Source organism: Procambarus clarkii, chromosome 59 (assembly GCF_040958095.1).
Source record: "Procambarus clarkii isolate CNS0578487 chromosome 59, FALCON_Pclarkii_2.0, whole genome shotgun sequence".
NCBI lineage: Eukaryota > Metazoa > Arthropoda > Malacostraca > Decapoda > Cambaridae > Procambarus > Procambarus clarkii.
The window spans coordinates 25,506,490-25,524,194 of NC_091208.1; positions in this window are offsets into that span (position 1 = coordinate 25,506,490).

A 17,705-nucleotide genomic window follows, 5' to 3' on the forward strand; every position below is an offset into this window, starting at 1 on the left:
GGAGCCAAGGAGCTCATGTAGGCGTAAATTGGTGGTGGAACATAAGTACGTTGATGCGGTGACGTTAGTGTATCTGGGAATAGTAGCTGGTTCTCAAGAAGCCAGAAACGAATTTTGAATTGTCCAGCTGATAGAGTTGCCAGAGGCGCGAGGTGTGTCCCCGCTGGTCTGACAGTTAGAGCCGCCAGCTGATAGTGTTGCCAGAGGCACGAGGTGTGTCCGCGCCGGTTTGACAGTTGGAGCCGCTAGCTGATAGTCTTGCCAGAGGCACGAGGTGTGTCCCCGCCGGTTTGACAGTTGGAGCCGCCAGCTGATAGTCTTGCCAGAGGCACGAGGTGTGTCCCCGCCGGTTTGACAGTTGGAGCCGCCAGCTGATCGTGTTGCCAGAGGCACGAGGTGTGTGCCCGCCGACTGACGTGTGGACCCAGTCAGCTGACCATGTTGCCAGAGACGCGACGAGAGAAGGTTGCCGCCATCGGAAATTTCCACCTGACTATTTCCTTATACAATTGTATATATTTTTCTTCAGTAAATTTTTAATCTCACCTATGTGTTTGAGTGAGTCTCCATTCTCTAGGGCTATCTTGAGTGAAACTGTTGGTGTCACCTTGTACTGCACATGAGATTGCATCCTTAAATTAAGATAACTAATGAGACCACTGGGACACTGGGACGTGTTGCTGGGACACGAGTATAAACACCCAGCTGGCGACCAGATATCTAAGAGAGCGTCCCAGTGTCAGGATGGGCAGGTTCAGGTGTGTCACAGGTAGACTTGAACCTCTCCACTCGCTAGGGGTAGGGTCAAGGAAGATCCAGTGTTGACACCAGCGTTGGATGCCAAGAGAACACGTCCGCTTGGAGCGTCGAGAGGATTGGCGCCACGTCTGCATTACCCAAGAAAGGAAGAGGATACGTGTGACGCCAGGGTGCAGCCAAGGATGTGGTGACGGAACTTCAGTGAGCTGGGGACACATGGAAGCTACAAAACACTGGATATACCATCGCTTCCTAGCTAAGTAACCTCCCCTCCACTTCCCCCAAGTTCCAGTTCAAGTATTTTTAAAGTTTAGTTCATTTATTATGCACCCCATACCCATTTTGTGGGCGGTAGTGGAAAGGGTTACAGAGACACATAATGGGCTTAGGGACTCAACCCCACAATTCATTTAGCTAAGCAAGTTACAATCTTGATGAGGTAGTTACAAAATTCAGTATAAGTCGTCACATCATAAATGGGTTCAAGATCGACCACAAGTACAGTTCCTAAATTAAGCAACTGACATATGTGGAGAGCTAGTGTCACAATTGATATGTTTGTCCTGCACACCGCCCCCCATCCAGTGGGCAGCGGTGGATAGGTTACAATCACTTAGTTACTACCTACAGTTTGCAAACTAGGGGATATTTGGCTACAATTTCTGGTAGCAGATAATTTTGAATTAAATATTTATGTTTAAAGAGACAAGAAAATACATCTCAAAGGGAGAGAATAGCTTAGGTTATATGGCTCCCTTTCTTGACTAAGCGTTCCCAAGGGAACTTGTAGGAATTTATTATTATTATTATTATTATTATTATTATTAAACTGAAAAGTCCACACCCCAGAAGGATTCGAACCCAGATAGCCAGGAGCGCTATGCATCTTGGCGTACCTGGTACCGTAACCACTAGACCAAACCACTGTACAAAAATCTTGGTAGTCGTGAGACTATTTTATCCAAGATCCGACACCGCTCGGTGGTCAACTCGGGCAGAGATATTTCATCGCATCACTTCACTTTATAGGGCCACGTGAGCAACACGTGGCAACATGTGTGTATTATATATATATATATATATATATATATATATATATATATATATATATATATATATATATATATATATATATATATATATATATATATATATATATATGTCGTACCTAGTAGCCAGAACTCACTTCTCAGCCTACTATTCAAGGCCCGATTTGCCTAATAAGCCAAGTTTTCCTGAATTAATATATTTACTATAATTTTTTTCTTATGAAATGATAAAGCAACCCTTTCCTCTATGTATGAGGTCAATTTTTTTTATTGGAGTTAAAATTAACGTAGATATATGACCGAACCTAACCAACCCTACCTAACCTAACCTAACCTATATTTATAGGTAAGGTTAGGTTAGGTAGCCAAAAAAAGCTAGGTTAGGTTAGGTTAGGTAGGTTAGGTAGACGAAAAAACATTAATTCATGAAAACTTGGCTTATTAGGCAAATCGGGCCTTGCATAGTAGGCTGACAAGTGCGTTCTGGCTACTAGGTACGACATATATATATATATATATATATATATATATATATATATATATATATATATATATATATATATATATATATATATATATATATGCGAACAAGCCTGAATGGTCCCCAGGACATATGCAACTGAAAACTCACACCCCAGAAGTGACTCGAACCCATACTCCCAGAAGCAACGCATCTGGTATGTACAAGACGCCTTAATCCACTTGACCATCACGACCGGACAAAATGAGGTGATAGCCGAGGCTATTTGAACCACCCCACCGCCGGCACTCGGATAGTTATCTTGGGCATAGCATTTTACCAAATCACCTCATTCTTTGGGGCAACACGTGAGGAACACAAATGCGAACAAGCCTGAATGGTCCCCAGGACATATGCAACTGAAAACTCACACCCCAGAAGTGACTCGAACCCATACTCCCAGAAGCAACGCATCTGGTATGTACAAGACGCCTTAATCCACTTGACCATCACGACCGGACAAAATGAGGTGATAGCCGAGGCTATTTGAACCACCCCACCGCCGGCACTCGGATAGTTATCTTGGGCATAGCATTTTACCAAATCACCTCATTCTTTGGGGCAACACGTGAGGAACACAAATGCGAACAAGCCTGAATGGTCCCCAGGACATATGCAACTGAAAACTCACACCCCAGAAGTGACTCGAACCCATACTCCCAGAAGCAACGCATCTGGTATGTACAAGACGCCTTAATCCACTTGACCATCACGACCGGACAAAATGAGGTGATAGCCGAGGCTATTTGAACCACCCCACCGCCGGCACTCGGATAGTTATCTTGGGCATAGCATTTTACCCATTTTACGTGTTGCCCCAAAGAATGAGGTGATTTGGTAAAATGCTATGCCCAAGATAACTATCCGAGTGCCGGCGGTGGGGTGGTTCAAATAGCCTCGGCTATCACCTCATTTTGTCCGGTCGTGATGGTCAAGTGGATTAAGGCGTCTTGTACATACCAGATGCGTTGCTTCTGGGAGTATGGGTTCGAGTCACTTCTGGGGTGTGAGTTTTCAGTTGCATATGTCCTGGGGACCATTCAGGCTTGTTCGCATTTGTGTTCCTCACGTGTTGCCCCAAAGAATGAGGTGATTTGGTAAAATGCTATGCCCAAGATAACTATCCGAGTGCCGGCGGTGGGGTGGTTCAAATAGCCTCGGCTATCACCTCATTTTGTCCGGTCGTGATGGTCAAGTGGATTAAGGCGTCTTGTACATACCAGATGCGTTGCTTCTGGGAGTATGGGTTCGAGTCACTTCTGGGGTGTGAGTTTTCAGTTATATATATATATATATATATATATATATATATATATATATATATATATATATATATATATTGTTGCATATATTTATAGTTAGGGCAAATAAACATTGATCACGCACACTAGGACATTAATCATTAGCCTTGTAATCGCAATAAACTTTTGTATTTTATCACCGTTTAAAATCATCAAAAATATAAATAATGAAAAATCAAAATTTACATATTTCAAATAAATATTAGCCCTAAACATTCCATGAAAAACAAAATTATTAAATACTGTATCAGGGACTTCCGACTGATCCGCCATAAAATTTAATTGTATGTGTCAGCTGAATATTGGAAGTGAAATACTGTGTTTTTTCTCATTTGTGAGAGATATATTTGCCAGTGTTGATGGGGGAGTGTATAGTGATGGATATGGTGACACCCACCTGTCTGTCTACACCACACCCACCTGTTTGTCTACACCACACCCACCTGTCTGTCTACACCACACCCACCTGTCTGTCTACACCACACCCACCTGTCTGTCTACACCACACCCACCTGTTTGTCTACACCACACCCACCTGTCTGTCTACACCACACCCACCTGTCTGTCTACACCACACCCACCTGTCTGTCTACACCACACCCACCTGTCTGTCTACACCACACCCACCTGTTTGTCTACACCACACCCACCTGTTTGTCTCCACCACACCCACCTGTTTGTCTCCACCACACCCACCTGTTTGTCTCCACCACACCCACCTGTTTGTCTCCACCACACCCACCTGTTTGTCTCCACCACACCCACCTGTTTGTCTCCACCACACCCACCTGTTTGTCTCCACCACACCCACCTGTTTGTCTACACCACACCCACCTGTTTGTCTACACCACACCCACCTGTTTGTCTCCACCACACCCACCTGTTTGTCTCCACCACACCCACCTGTTTGTCTCCACCACACCCACCTGTTTGTCTACACCACACCCACCTGTCTGTCTACACCACACCCACCTGTTTGTCTACACCACACCCACCTGTTTGTTTACACCACACCCACCTGTCTGTCTTCACCACACCCACCTGTCTGTCTTCACCACACCCACCTGTCTGTCTTCACCACACCCACCTGTCTGTCTTCACCACACCCACCTGTCTGTCTTCACCACACCCACCTGTCTGTCTACACCACACCCACCTGTTTGTCTCCACCACACCCACCTGTTTGTCTCCACCACACCCACCTGTTTGTCTACACCACACCCACCTGTTTGTCTTCACCACACCCACCTGTTTGTCTCCACCACACCCACCTGTTTGTCTACACCACACCCACCTGTCTGTCTTCACCACACCCACCTGTCTGTCTTCACCACACCCACCTGTCTGTCTACACCACACCCACCTGTTTGTCTCCACCACACCCACCTGTCTGTCTACACCACACCCACCTGTTTGTCTCCACCACACCCACCTGTTTGTCTACACCACACCCACCTGTTTGTCTCCACCACACCCACCTGTTTGTCTACACCACACCTACCTGTCTGTCCCCACCACCCCCACCTGTTTGTCTACACCACACCCACCTGTTTGTCCCCACCACACCCACCTGTCTGTCCCCACCACACCCACCTGTTTGTCTACACCACACCTACCTGTCTGTCCCCACCACACCCACCTGTTTGTCTACATCACACCCACCTGTTTGTCTACATCACACCCACCTGTTTGTCCCCACCACACCCACCTGTTTGTCTACATCACACCCACCTGTTTGTCTACACCACACCCACCTGTTTGTCCCCACCACACCCACCTGCCTCTTTTGCCACTACTTCACCCACACATCCCGATGCCTCCCTACACTATACACACCCACCTGCCTGGTGTGTGTGTGTGTGTGTGTGTGTGTGTGTGTGTGTGTGTGTGTGTGTGTGTACTCACCTAGTTGTGCTGGCGGGGGTTGAGCTCTGGCTCTTTGGTCCCGCCTCTCAACCGTCAATCAACAGGTGTACAGGTTCCTGAGCCTACTGGGCTCTATCATATCTACACTTGAAACTGTGTATGGAGTCAGCCTCCACCACATCACTGCCTAATGCATTCCATTTGTCAACCACTCTGACACTAAAAACGTTCTTTCTAATATCTCTGTGGCTCATTTGGGCACTCAGTTTCCACCTGTGTCCCCTAGTGCGTGTGCCCCTTGTGTTAAATAGCCTGTCTTTATCAACCCTGTCGATTCCCTTGAGAATCTTGAATGTGGTGATCATGTCCCCCCTAACTCTTCTGTCTTCCAACGAAGTGAGGTTTAATTCCCCAACCCGTCCTCGACTCAAGTCCATTACAACCAGCGGTCGACCCCACAGACGCATTCATAAATTTTAACATGCTGTTCATTTAAAACAGGAATTTTCTCAAATATAAATTAATATTATGATATATTAGCATATTGTGCATATATAGGCATAGGTTAGGTTAGGTGGTTGGGTTCTGTTGGCGATTATTTGTATTTGTAGTACGTGGGTGAAGCATTTATAGCGTTGTGGTTCGAACAAAATTCGTCAGTGAAGCATTTGTTCCGGAAGTATTCGAACGAATTGAGTTGTGAGTCGTGTGTAAACCAGCCCGTCCTCCAAACAAAGATCCAAAAGTGATTCCATGCACCCGCCAAACCCCCTGTTTATGAATGAAAAGCGGTTTACACACGACTCACAACTGCTGACGTTCGAACATATCCGGAACAAGTGCTTCACTGACGAATTTTGTTCGAACCACAACGCTGTAAATGCTTCACCCACGTACTACAAATACAAATAATCACCAACAGAACCTAAACACCTAACCTAACCTATGCCTATTTATACACAATATGCTAATTTATTATAATATTAATTTATACTTGAGAAAATTCCCGTTTTGAATGAACAGCATGTACAAATTTATGAATGCGTCTGTGGGGTTGACCGCCGAATGTAATGGACTTGAGTCGAGGACGGGTTGGTGTAAACCGTTTTTCATTCATAAACAGGGGGTTTGGCGGGTGCATGGAATCACTTTTGGATCTTTGTTTGGAGGACGGGCTGAATTCCCGTAGTCTCTCCTCGTAGCTCATACCTCTCAGCTCGGGTACTAGTCTGGTGGCAAACCTTTGAACCTTTTCCAGTTTAGTCTTATGCTTGACTAGATATGGACTCCATGCTGGAGCCGCATACTCCAGGATTGGTCTAACACATGTGGTATATAATGTTCTGAAAGATTCCTTACACAAGTTTCTAAAGGCCGTTCTTATGTTAGCCAACCTGGCATATGCCGCTGATGTTATCCTCTTGATATGAGCTTCAGGGGACAAGTCTGGCGTGATATCAACCTCTGGGTCTTTCTCTCTGACTCCTGAAGTGTTTGTCTCCCAAATGATACCTTGTATCTGGTCTCCTGCTTCCTACCCCTATCTTCATTACATTACATTTGCCTTGGTTAAACTCTAACAACCATTTGTTCGACCATTCCTGCCGCTTGTCCAGGTCTTCTTGAAGCCTCAAGCTGTCCTCCTCTGTCTTAATCGTTCTCACCTTCCTACGTGTGTGTGTGTCTGTGTGTGTACTTACCTAATTGTGCTTGTGGGGGTTGAGCTCTGGCTCTTTGGTCCCGCCTCTCAACTGTCAATCAACAGGTGTACTGTAAGTTCCTGAGCCTATTGGGCTCTATCATATCTACACTTAAACTGTGTATGGAGTCAGCCTCCACATCACTGCCTAATGCATTCCATCCATTAACTAATCTGACACTGAAAAAGTTCTTTCTAACGTCCCTGTGGCTCATGTGTCCCCTTGTTCGCGTACCGCCAGTATTGAATAGTTTATCCTTGTCTACCCGGTCGACTCCCCCGAGGATTTTGTAGGTTGTGATCATGTTTTCCCTTACTCTTCTTTCTTCCAGTGCCGTAAGGTGCATTTCCCGCAGCCTTTCCTCGTAACTTATGCCTCTTAGTTCTGGGACTAGTCTAGTGGCATACCTTTGAACTTTTTCCAGCTTCGTCTTGTGCTTGACAAGGTACGGGCTCCATGCTGGGACTGCATACTCCAGGATTGGTCTTACATATGTGGTGTACAAGATTCTGAATAATTCCTTACACAGGTTCCTAAATGCTGTTCTGATGTTAGCCAGCCTCGCATATGCCGCAGACGTTATTCCTTTTATGTGGGTTTCAGGAGACAGGTTTGGTGTGATATCAACTCCTAGATCTTTCTCTCTGTCCGTTTCATTAAGTACTTCATCTCCTATTCTGCATTCTGTGCCTGGCCTCCTGTTTCCACCGCCTAGTTTCATTATTTTGCATTTACTCAGGTTGAACTTCAACAGCCATTTGTTGGACCATTCACTCAGATTGTCTAGGTCATCTTGTAGCCTCCTACTATCATCCTCTGTTTCAATCATCCTCATAATTTTTGCATCATCAGCAATCATTGAGAGAAACGATTCTATACCCTCTGCTTTGTGTGTGTGTGTGTGTGTGTGTGTGTGTGTGTGTGTGTGTGTGTGTGTGTGTGTGTGTGTGTGTGTGTGTGTGTGTGTGTGTGTGTGTGTGTGTGTAAAAAAATAGTAGTTAGTAACAGTTGATTGATTGAGAGTTGAGAGGTGGGCCAAGATAGCAGAGCTCAACCCATGCAAGTACAACAGGTGAATACACACACCCACCTGCCTGCCTCCATACACTATACACACCCACCCACCTGCCTGCCTCCTTACACTATACACACCCACCTGCCTGCCTCCCAACACTATACACACCCACCTGCCTGCCTGCCTCCCTACACTATACACACCCACCTGCCTGCCTGCCTCCCTACACTATACACACCCACCTGCCTGCCTGCCTCCCTACACTATACACACCCACCTGCCTGCCTCCCAACACTATACACACCCACCTGCCTGCCTCCCTACACTATACCCACCCACCTGCCTGCCTCCCAACACTATACACACCCACCTGCCTGCCACCCTACACTATACACACCCACCTGCCTGCCTCCATACACTATACACACCCACCTGCCAGCCTCCCTACACTATACACACCCACCTGCCTGCCTCCCTACACTATACACACCCACCTGCCTGCCTCCCTACACTATACACACCCACCTGCCTGCCTCCCTACACTATACACACCCACCTGCCTGCCTGCCTCCCTACACTATACACACCCACCTGCCTGCCTCCCTACACTATACACACCCACCTGCCTGCCTCCCTACACTATACACACCCACCTGCCTGCCTCCCAACACTATACAGACCCACCTGCCTGCCTCCCTACACTATACACACCCACCCACCTGCCTGCCTCTCTACACTATACACACCCACCTGCCAGCCTCCCTACACTATACACACCCACCTGCCTGCCTCCCTACACTATACACACCCACCTGCCTGCCTCCCTACACTATACACACCCACCTGCCTGCCTCCCTACACTATACACACCCACCTGCCAGCCTCCCTACACTATACACACCCACCTGCCTGCCTCCCAACACTATACACACCCACCTGCCTGCCTCCCTACACTATACCCACCCACCTGCCTGCCTCCCAACACTATACACACCCACCTGCCTGCCACCCTACACTATACACACCCACCTGCCTGCCTCCCTACACTATACACACCCACCTGCCTGCCTGCCTCCCTACACTATACACACCCACCTGCCTGCCTCCCAACACTATACACACCCACCTGCCTGCCCCCCTACACTATACACACCCACCTGCCTGCCCCCTACACTATACACACCCACCTGCCTGCCTCCCAACACTATACACACCCACCTGCCTGCCTCCCAACACTATACAGACCCACCTGCCTGCCTCCCTACACTATACACACCCACCCACCTGCCTGCCTCTCTACACTATACACACCCACCTGCCAGCCTCCCTACACTATACACACCCACCTGCCTGCCTCCCTACACTATACACACCCACCTGCCTGCCTCCCAACACTATACAGACCCACCTGCCTGCCTCCCTACACTATACACACCCACCCACCTGCCTGCCTCTCTACACTATACACACCCACCTGCCAGCCTCCCTACACTATACACACCCACCTGCCTGCCTCCCTACACTATACACACCCACCTGCCTGCCTCCCAACACTATACACACCCACCTGCCTGCCTCCCTACACTATACCCACCCACCTGCCTGCCTCCCAACACTATACACACCCACCTGCCTGCCACCCTACACTATACACACCCACCTGCCTGCCTCCCTACACTATACACACCCACCTGCCTGCCTGCCTCCCTACACTATACACACCCACCTGCCTGCCTCCCAACACTATACACACCCACCTGCCTGCCCCCCTACACTATACACACCCACCTGCCTGCCCCCTACACTATACACACCCACCTGCCTGCCTCCCAACACTATACACACCCACCTGCCTGCCTCCCAACACTATACAGACCCACCTGCCTGCCTCCCTACACTATACACACCCACCCACCTGCCTGCCTCTCTACACTATACACACCCACCTGCCAGCCTCCCTACACTATACACACCCACCTGCCTGCCTCCCTACACTATACACACCCACCTGCCTGCCTCCCTACACTATACACACCCACCTGCCAGCCTCCCTACACTATACACACCCACCTGCCTGCCTCCCAACACTATACACACCCACCTGCCTGCCTCCCTACACTATACACACCCACCTGCCAGCCTCCCAACACTATACACACCCACCTGCCTGCCTCCCTACACTATACACACCCACCTGCCTGCCTCCCAACACTATACAGACCCACCTGCCTGCCTCCCTACACTATACACACCCACCCACCTGCCTGCCTCTCTACACTATACACACCCACCTGCCAGCCTCCCTACACTATACACACCCACCTGCCTGCCTCCCTACACTATACACACCCACCTGCCTGCCTCCCTACACTATACACACCCACCTGCCTGCCTCCCTACACTATACACACCCACCTGCCAGCCTCCCTACACTATACACACCCACCTGCCTGCCTCCCAACACTATACACACCCACCTGCCTGCCTCCCTACACTATACACACCCACCTGCAGCCTCCCAACACTATACACACCCACCTGCCTGCCTCCCTACACTATACACACCCACCTGCCTGCCTCCCAACACTATACAGACCCACCTGCCTGCCTCCCTACACTATACACACCCACCCACCTGCCTGCCTCTCTACACTATACACACCCACCTGCCAGCCTCCCTACACTATACACACCCACCTGCCTGCCTCCCTACACTATACACACCCACCTGCCTGCCTCCCTACACTATACACACCCACCTGCCAGCCTCCCTACACTATACACACCCACCTGCCTGCCTGCCTCCCTACACTATACACACCCACCTGCCTGCCTGCCTCCCTACACTATACACACCCACCTGCCTGCCTCCCTACACTATACACACCCACCTGCCAGCCTCCCTACACTATACACACCCACCTGCCTGCCTCCCTACACTATACACACTCACCTGCCTGCCTCCCTACACTCTACACACCCACCTGCCAGCCTCCCTACACTATACACACCCACCTGCCTGCCTCCCAACACTATACACACCCACCTGCCTGCCTCCCAACACTATACAGACCCACCTGCCAGCCTCCCAACACTATACACACCCACCTGCCTGCCCCCCTACACTATACACACCCACCTGCCAGCCTCCCTACACTATACACACCCACCTGCCTGCTTCCCAACACTATACACACCCACCTGCCTGCCTCCCAACACTATACACACCCACCTGCCAGCCTCCCTACACTATACAGACCCACCTGCCTGCCTCCCAACACTATACACACCCACCTGCCAGCCTCCCTACACTATACACACCCACCTGCCTGCCTCCCAACACTATACACACCCACCTGCCTGCCTCCCAACACTATACACACCCACCTGCCTGCCTGCCTGCCTCCCAACACTATACACACCCACCTGCCTGCCTGCCTGCCTCCCAACACTATACACACCCACCTGCCTGCCCCCCTACACTATACACACCCACCTGCCTGCCTCCCTACACTATACACACCCACCTGCCTGCCTCCTAACACTATACACACCCACCTGCCTGCCCCCCTACACTATACCCACCCACCTGCCTGCCTCCCAACACTATACACACCCACCTGCCTGCCTCCCTACACTATACACACCCACCTGCCAGCCTCCCAACACTATACACACCCACCTGCCTGCCTCCCTACACTATACACACCCACCTGCCAGCCTCCCTACACTATACAGACCCACCTGCCTGCCTCCCAACACTATACACACCCACCTGCCAGCCTCCCTACACTATACAGACCCACCTGCCTGCCTCCCTACACTATACACACCCACCTGCCAGCCTCCCAACACTATACACACCCACCTGCCTGCCCCCCTACACTATACACACCCACCTGCCTGCCTCCCAACACTATACACACCCACCTGCCTGCCCCCCTACACTATACACACCCACCTGCCTGCCTCCCAACACTATACACACCCACCTGCCTGCCCCCCTACACTATACACACCCACCTGCCTGCCTCCCTACACTATACACACCCACCTGCCTGCCTCCCTACACTATACACACCCACCTGCCTGCCTCCCTACACTATACACACCCACCTGCCAGCCTCCCTACACTATACACACCCACCTGCCTGCCTCCCAACACTATACAGACCCACCCACCTGCCTGCCTCCCAACACTATACACACCCACATGCCTGCCCCCCTACACTATACACACCCACCTGCCTGCCTCCCAACACTATACACACCCACCTGCCTGCCCCCCTACACTATACACACCCACCTGCCTGCCTCCCAACACTATACACACCCACCTGCCTGCCTCCCTACACTATACACACCCAACTGCCTGCCCCCCTACACTATACACACCCACCTGCCAGCCTCCCTACACTATACACACCCACCTGCCTGCCTCCCAACACTATACAGACCCACCTGCCAGCCTCCCTACACTATACACACCCACCTGCCTGCCTCCCTACACTATACACACCCACCTGCCTGCCTCCCTACACTGTACACACCCACCTGCCAGCCTCCCTACACTATACACACCCACCTGCCTGCCTCCCAACATTATACAGACCCACCTGCCTGCCTCCCTACACTATACACACCCACCTGCCTGCCTCCCAACACTATACAGACCCACCTGCCAGCCTCCCTACACTATACACACCCACCTGCCTGCCTCCCTACACTATACACACCCACCTGCCTGCCTCCCTACACTATACACACCCACCTGCCAGCCTCCCTACACTATACACACCCACCTGCCTGCCTCCCAACACTATACAGACCCACCTGCCTGCCTCCCTACACTATACACACCCACCTGCCTGCCTCCCTACACTATACACACCCACCTGCCTGTCTCCCTACACTATACACACCCACCTGCCTGCCTCCCTACACTATACACACCCACCTGCCTGCCTCCCTACACTATACACACCCACCTGCCTGTCTCCCTACACTATACACACCCACCTACCAGCCTCCCTACACTATACACACCCACCAAACAACCAACATTTTTGGTGGCTTCAGTATCATTCCTTACATATGATGTTATTGTTCGACTCTTTTTATTGTTCGAGCCCCCTCCCCACCCTTATCCAGCCCCCACACCCTCACCCAGCCCCCCCCCACCCTCTCCCAGCCCCCCCCCCACCCTCACCCAGCCCCCCACACCCTCACCCAGCCCCCCACACCCTCACCCAGCCCCCCACACCCTCACCCAGGCCCCCACACCCTCACTTAGCCCCCCACACCCTCACCCAGGCCCCCACACCCTCACCCAGGCCCCACACCCTCTGCTTAAAAGCTTCATTGAAGGTTGTAACAGAACCCATGGGCACCACACCAGAAACAAATACCTTTTTGATATTCTAAGAGTACGACTTAACCGAACTAGAGATGCTCTACAAATCAAGGGACCCAGAATGCGGAATGACCTTCCCAACCATGTTAAAGACTGTACCACTCTCAACCAGTTTAAGATAAAAACTAAGCACTACCTAATTAACTCCCTGAAACCTTCCTTGCCCCTATAATGTCAACCCATGTCTGTTATTTTTAAACAATGCTGTTTGTCAACCAAATTTTATTTTTGCTGTTTTTCTGCCATGTTCCCCCCTTTTTTATTTTTATATTGTCTCAACACATTTTACACTTTAATCTCAATTAGTATTAAGTTTGAAAATGTAATACGAATTACGAAACGCGTTCAGGCGTCAGACAATTAAAAAATGAATTTCGGAGAATTTTTATTTTTATTACCACAGACAGTGACAGTAATATATATATATATATATATATATATATATATATATATATATATATATATATATATATATATATATATATATATATATATATATTAGTACAAATAAGTACTTGGTGTCTGTATATCATTAATCATTACTCGATATAAAAGTTAACAGTATTTCCATGTGACCAGTTACCTCACCTCATTTCTACCCAAAAAATGCAATTTCTCCAGGCCACTACAGCTAAACCACAAGTATTGACTTTTTATTTTTGTGCTTGCTGAAGGCTAGTTAACAATGTCAAAAGAAACAATAATTTTGTCAGAACAATGTTTTCTTGCACACCTTATGGATGTCAGCTATTAACAGTTGAGCAGCCTAAAGGTTCTCATAGATTACTTCCTCTACGATTTCATCAATATATCCATCATTATTCGCATTCTTCCTGTATCCCATCTTGTATGTTCATCTTCTTAAATAAATATTATGTGTTATTATCTTTGATCAGTGCAAGTAGAACTAAATCATTAGCATAACAAAACACATTGGCCTTAGTATAGCCTATGTGACAGCCAGCTTGACTGGCTCCAAACTCAATCAACAACGAATCAAGTGGGCAAATAATATAGATCTAAAGACAGCACCGTGTTTGACACGATTTAATAGAGAAATATTCAACAAGGACATCACTCAATTTCACAGCTAGGAAGTCAATGAGTGTATAATCAAATACTTTGGTTATTAGTGTGTTTAGGGCAATAGCTCCATAGTTTCAGTCTTATCTGCCCTATACCTTGCAATGTTCAATAATGTTAAATAATTATCATGAAAACATTACAGTACATATAATATTGAGCCAAGACATCATCAGACATTTGTTACCATTCTGCATATACTTTTTTATTTTCTCTTAATCCTCTTCATGACTTAATGATATTGAGCCCTCTTATTACATCTGATTTAGGGCAGCCAACCATCTCTAGGAAATCCTGTATCTTTCTGTAGGGTATGCCAAAAGGTAGATCTACTTTGCGAGGGCAGTGGCGAGGGCAGGCGAAGTGAGGGCAGAGCCCCTCTTTACCCCAGTATTTATATGGCCCCAGACTGCCCGCGCAACGCCGCGGGACGCGCTGCGCAATTGTTTCTTTCTCCCCCATCAGAAACATCCCCGCTTGCGAAGCAGTGGCCATTTTCTGATCAGGGGGAGAAAGATACTGACAGTATGGGGCTTAAATGTTTATTGATAAAATAAATTCTGCAGAACATGTAGATATATAAAGTAAGAATTAACAAAAGTAACAATTCCAAGTCCGAGGACTAGATTTAACTTAAAAGGTACACCCGTAGTAAGTATGAGATGAGGTTAAATTAAATAGAATACTATTACGTAGTAAGAAACAACAATGACGAAGGAACAAGAAGAGTAAATTAGCCCAGAAGGCCGAATGGCCAAAGAACGTTAGCGACCGTATGGCCAACAACATGCTGGCTGACTGCTGACCAACAGCATGGTGGCCGACATCATGCGACTGACTGGCTTATGCTTGCCGTATGGAAGGCCGAATGGCCAGTTTGCATGACACCGTGCGCGAGGCTATGCTAAACTTCTCTGTAGCATTCCAAATGTATCTTAATGTACTGCCGAAACGATGAGGAATGGGTGGTCAAATATAATGCACAAAATGTAGAATATATAATGAGGGAAACGAGCGTAATAGGACGAAATAACCAGAGGAAAAAATGGGGGGGGGGGACCCAACCCAAATGCACTGCAACTAGCGTACCCTAGCTGAAATTAACTTAATGGCGTAGAGGCAAAGCAATAGATTAATACAAATCCTAATTGAAAGTCCCTTAATATAACAAATTAAACGTGAAACTTAAGCAAAGTGTAAATTGCGGGAAAAATTTGCCGTGCTAAATACGAATCATAATTGCGAGTCCAATAATAAAAAATTTTAGGCATGAGGCGTAAGCAATGCTATAAATTGCGGACGTAATACAACTCATAACTGAAAGTCTAGCAATCATAAGATATATTTTAAATATGTTCACAAATAATATAAATTATAAATCACCAAAACGGCGGGCCGCACGACGCCAGGGCGTCAAAGCTTAAGTTAGAGATAACTGAGACGGCGAGTAGCAACTCGCTCAGCCTAACTGGCCTTACCTAACAACTTAAACAAAGTCGAGCGAACAAGCATAAATTTCCACCAGGAAGAAAAACCTCAGCTGGTGTTAGGAGGGCATCAATTGAAGAATTAAATTGTGATAGGTTAAATGTAAACATTTAGGCCGTAATTGAGAAACCACATAACATAACCAGGAGAAACAACAAATATGCCGCAAGGGCTACCCGTAATAACAGTAATAATTTACAGAGGAAACTAAACATAAATGCAGGGCCAGAAACTTAAAGCAGGAGACAAGGGCCCGTAAGACCGCGACTAGCACATCCTAACTGACTTTACTTAATAACTTAAGGCAAAGCAAAAGTTAAACACACATACTGTAAACACAGTAAAAGTAAACATGCAACAAGACAACGCATCCTGAGTGGAAATAAAGTGAATAGGCTAGTGGTAAATGCGAAGCCAGGGAAACTGAAGCAAGAGGCATGAGGCCTGTGACACGGCAACTAGCACAACCTAGCTGGCTTAGTTAATAACTCAAAAACAATAAGCACGGGTTTTATAAGTTAAAGAATTATGCACGTGGGTAGTACCTGGACCTTAAACCCACATTAACGTAGCGTGTATAACACAAACACCAATAGTCAAAATTGTGCAAAATAATGGATTAACTTAACGACCGTTGCCGCATGTTGAACTGCAAAATCCTACCATCGGCGGCTGGAGCATCGGAGCTGGGCACCTGCAGCTGGACATCACAGCTGGAGCATCAACATCTGATAAAGGGAGGAAAATAGCGGCAACTGGCCACCAGGGAAGACCTTAGTGGTAAGTAGAGGGCCAGCTGCAAGACAATTTAGGCTAAAGACTGGAATATAACTGTCATAGAAAATAACAGGAACAATTCATGAAGCTGGGAAAGCGAGAATTACAGAACTGAAAAGAGTGATAAATTGATGGGCGCAACGTCGGGTGGAACGCTTCAGCTGGAGCTTCATGACTGAAGCATCAGCTGCCGGGAAGCCTAACATGGAACTGGGGCGTTAGCAGCTGTAACATCGTCTACTGAAACTAGCTGAGACTGTGAGGGCGCCCGCTGCAACAGCTTCGGCCGAGCCACCAGCTGGCCCATCCTCTGCAGGAACAACACCGGCTGGGACAACGACGGCTGGGACGACGTCGTTGGAAAGAAGCCTAACAATGTAATAAATTATTAATATGAATAATCGTAAATAAATGGTGTAAATAATAAAATTATAAACCAATTATAACTAATTATAAATAATTATAAATTGCAAAACAAAGTATGCTCAAAATAAAGCTGGACTATAACTCATTAGAGAAACGGGTTTAACACTTTGAGCCGAGGTAAATACAACCAAATACAATAACGAAAAGGAGTGAAAATAGGCATGTCAGCTGGGACTTCGCGACCAGCGGCCTAGGAGGCCGCTGTGGCTCCCGGGCTACACCGGGCAGACAACACGTCTGGATAAACCAGCGGCCTGGGAGGCCGCATTGACATCCGGGCTACACCGGGCAGACAACACGTCTGGATA